The sequence below is a fragment of the Corvus hawaiiensis genome, chromosome 7, assembly GCF_020740725.1.
Source record: "Corvus hawaiiensis isolate bCorHaw1 chromosome 7, bCorHaw1.pri.cur, whole genome shotgun sequence".
NCBI classification, from domain to species: domain Eukaryota; kingdom Metazoa; phylum Chordata; class Aves; order Passeriformes; family Corvidae; genus Corvus; species Corvus hawaiiensis.
Window position 1 is genome coordinate 768,199 of NC_063219.1, and position 4,083 is coordinate 772,281.

Consider the following 4,083-nt stretch of genomic DNA (forward strand, 5'->3'; position numbering starts at 1 on the left):
TGCAGAGACTTCTCCGTGTTCAACCCAAAAGCTGTTGTTTTGCTGGGGTGTTGAAGATTTTTCTGGGGGTGGGGCTTTTTCTGGAGGAGGTTTTTTTATTTTTGAGGGGGTTTTGGGGTGGGGTTTGGTTTCATTTTGCATGTGATTATTTGTTTGTTTGTTTCTAGGGTTTTTTGATTTTGTTGTGTTTTGCTTCAGGGTGGATTTTTTGAGTTTTGGGGGGGTTGGGGGTTTTTGTTTCTTTTTTGGGTTTTTTGAGGGTGGGTTTGTTTGGGGATTTTGTGGGGGGAATCTGGTTTTTGTTTGAGGTGTTGGTTTTTCTAGCGTTTTCTGGGAGGGCTGGGTTTCTGGGGGGTTTGTGTGTGTGTGTTTGGTTTTAATTTGGTTTTTTTTTGTTTCTTTGTGAGTGCTGTATTTTGAAGGTGTTAAAGTTTTGGGGGTTTTTTGGGGGTGGGGAGAGTTGGGGTTTTTTTATTGTTTGTTTTGTCTGGGGGAGCAGGCTTTGTGTTTGTTTCTTTGTTTGTTTTGGTTGGTTGGTTTAGGTTTTTTCCCTCTCCAGACGAATACCAGGACGCAGCCTGGGAGGAGAGGAGATCAAACAGAGGTAATTATTAATAACTGTGAGAGTGGCCCTATCTGGGCTGGATTTTAAAGAGCCCCCAAAAGCACCCACCCCGCAGTGTAACCCCTGTGCTCACCCTGCCTTGTCTTCCATCCTCCTGTGCACCAGTTCTTCCTCTCCCTCCACGTTTTTTCCTTCTCCTCGCTGGAATTCAGATCAAGTGCCTGTTTTGTGGTGAGGATACACCTCCTCCAAACCTCCTTTGGAGCCCTGGGTGCTGTTTGGAACCCTCCACACCCTGGTCCCTGCGTGCTGTGTCCGTGGGGGACACGGGGAATGCTCAGCACACGCGCTGAAGCCTCAGCCAGGGCGGGATGTGCGTGATCCGTCTCACTTCTGGCAGCAGAGGGAAGAAAGAGAGCCTCCGAAATCTATAAATCAACCGTCTCTCAAACTGTGTGGGATTAAGGAAAAGGTGCAGAATGGAAATGATTTCCTGGGGGGGAAGCACATCGTTTCGTTTGCCTGGGAAAATGATGTCTTCATCTGTTGTCTTTCAGAGACTCTAAAAAGATTTAAAGGAGGGCTCAGAGCATGCAATTATTGTGGAACCTTGGAATCCCACGCTGGCTTGGGTGGGAGGGGACCTGAAAACTCATCCAGTGCCACCCCCTGCCATGGGCAGGGACACCTTCCACTGTCCCAGGGTGCTCCAAGCCCCGTCCAGCCTGGCCTTGGGCACTGCCAGGGGTGAGGCACCAACAACTGAGTGTGGCTTCTCTGGGGGCAAAGTGGGTGGAAGAAAGGTCCCAGCTCTGCACTGCCCTGAGGGGATCTTTTATTTGTCAACAGAGCCATGGGATGTGAATTTCTCCGGTGCCTTGGCTCAGCTGTCACACAGAAATCAAGTTTATTAAGCAGCTTTGGGCTGCAGCCAGTTCATGACAGCAAACTTTGATCCAACGATCATTACTAGTATTATTATTGTTATTATGACACCTCCTGCTCTGCTGCAAATTGGAGGGTTTTTCTGGGACTCTTGTTGGACTTTTTTGAGTTGTCTCAAAACTGGATGACAAATTTCTGTGAGCTCTGAAACAAGGTTGGCCATCTCCAGCCATCCTGGAAATCTCCAACAGCAGGATTTGGCCAAATCTCCAGCTCCCTGCACGCTGGAGATGACCCTCCCACCTGTGCCCTCCCTCACCCATTGCCATCCCGGATTTCTTCCATCCCTCACTGCACTCCCAGCCCCGATGATCTCTGCTGTAAAACCCCAAAACTCTCGTTTGAGGAGTGGGAGAGGGGAAGGCGCAGCCATCCAGCGGAGCTGCAACGAGCTAGCGCTAAATCGAGCTCTAATTGCTCATCTAAACTAATTAATTTCCCAAACCCAAGGAATTTTGCGAGGGCGCTCAGGAGCCTTGCCCTCCCCTCTCCCAGGCGCGATGGATGCCTTCCGTGCAGCCTCCTCCGAGCTGCTGATGGCATCTCCCCCCAGGAGCAGGGCACGCAGGGCCAGCCCGACCCGCTGCGGCAATTCCCCGGCCCGGGAGCATCCCTTTCCCCACCCCCGGCCCTGCAAAAGCAGCGTGTGGAGCGTGGCAGGGCTTCGGCACCCGAAGGGTGCTCCGGGAGGGAGTGAACATCCCTGGTGCTGACACGGCAACAAACGCGGTGCGGCTGCAGGAGAGGCGTCAGCAGCAGCTGTGCCCCGGCAAAGTGCTCGCCGAGATGAGCGCTGTGCCCGGAGACTGCTGATCCCTCCTTCTCTGGCTCCGGGGCCTCCTTTACCGTGCTCCCCGTGATTACACAGCTCTTTGAAGGCAGCGCTCGGAGCTCTTGGGGCCGCGGGGGGACGTCGCTGGCCGGGCTCGCAGCCTTCGGCTCTGGGCATGCGGAGCGTGTTTCACACGGGAGATGGGGACAGCGGTGTCCGGGGTGACCCCGAAGTGCTCCGAGCTTTGGGTGACCCCAGAAAGGTCCCGGGCAGATCCCCAGGAGGGTCAGCGGGCTTGGTGGAGATCCACCTGGATGATCCCAAGGAAGTACAAATTCCCAGGGAGCCGCTGCTTTCCTGGTGGTGCTTCCTGCCCCAGCCATCCGGGAAGCACATGGATGTGGGGAGGAGGGCCGTGCTCGGCGTGATGTGTTAAATCTGACCCTCCCCCCTGGGCTGGGGGCAGCTGGGCGCTGCTTTCCAGCCTCCACGAGCTGCCCTCGAACGCTTTCTGAAGGATGCTGAAGCCTTGGTCTGCAGGAGGGACGCAAAAACAGCCCCAAGAGGACTTTGAGAGCGTCTGAGGGGCTTTGCCAAAATGCAGATTAGGAGGGAACTTGGAATCACGGAATCACAGACTGGTTTGGGATGGAAGGGACCTCAAAGCCCATCTGGTTCCACCCCCTGCCATGGGCAGGGACACCTTCCACCAGACCAGGTTGCTCCAAGCCCCGTCCACCCCAGCCCCAGGCTGACAGCCTGTCCCATCCCTGGCCACCCTGGAGCTCATTCCCAGATTCCTGGAGGTGGAGGAGCAGGTCCTGTAGATAGAGTGCAGCGATTGCCTGAATATTCATGGATCGGCGGGCGAGCTGCAGCAGGCCCTGTTACAAACTGCTACCCGAACTGCTTACATCCATAAATGAGGGAAATAAATAAACAGATGCTTGTTAATTGACTTAATTACCCACCAGCAAACAGGAGACTGGGAGCACATCAATTAAAAAAAATGTTTTAAGAGCTGTCTCATAGTAATTCTTTTCCATATGCAAGACACACCGGTCTCCTCTGCCTACGATGGACTCCTCCAAGACAAGGAATGGATTTTCATTATGCAGGAAGGAGGGATCACGTACTGAAAATGAGGGTGGTGGCTCGAAATGAGCCCTGAATTTATGCCCTCTTCCCAAAACCAGGGCTGGGCCAGCACTTAACATAAAGCTATGCCAGGAGTGATTGCAAATAACCCTCCTTGAGCAAGAGAAATCCAGCAGCTAAGGTAATCCTTGTTTTCCAGTGGGGAGCAGGCATGAAGGAGAAGGAGGCAAGGCTCATAAACTCTTAAAGATTTTTTTTTCTTTTCTTTTTTAAAGATCTCCAAGAAGAAGGCAAAATAGGAAAATTGCGGACTTGTTCCTCTCACTGCTGTGTGGATGTGGAATGACTCTGATGTGTCTTGACAGGCCTGAAGCTCAATATCCACAGCCGAGTGTTGAGCCAGCAGGATGGGATGGATAAATAAGAAGGACTGCCCAAGCCAGAGGCTTGTGGCCAAATCCATTATTTTTTTTGTCCCAGGGTGGATGCAGAAGGTCCCATGCCAACCCTGGGGCGATCACAGAGGGGTTTGGGTTGGAAGGGACCTCAAAGCCCATCTCATTCCCCACCCCTGCCATGGGCAGGGACACCTTCCACGGGACCAGGGCACTGCAAGCCCAGTGCTGCCAGCTGCCTGTGCACACACCTGGAGCCCCTCCAGCCTGGTGCCTGCCCTTTCCCAGCCTCCTTTCCCAGCGTGTTT

General features: G+C 53.4%; 1 long non-coding RNA gene across 1 annotated transcript; it reads left to right on the forward strand.

Moving 5' to 3' along the window:
- The first annotated feature begins 495 nt into the window (after positions 1-495).
- Positions 496-1,393, forward strand: LOC125328664. The gene is made up of 2 exons (XR_007204801.1): positions 496-604; positions 731-1,393. It is a non-coding gene; the product is annotated as an uncharacterized LOC125328664 (long non-coding RNA).
- Positions 1,394-4,083: the final 2,690 nt, after the last annotated feature.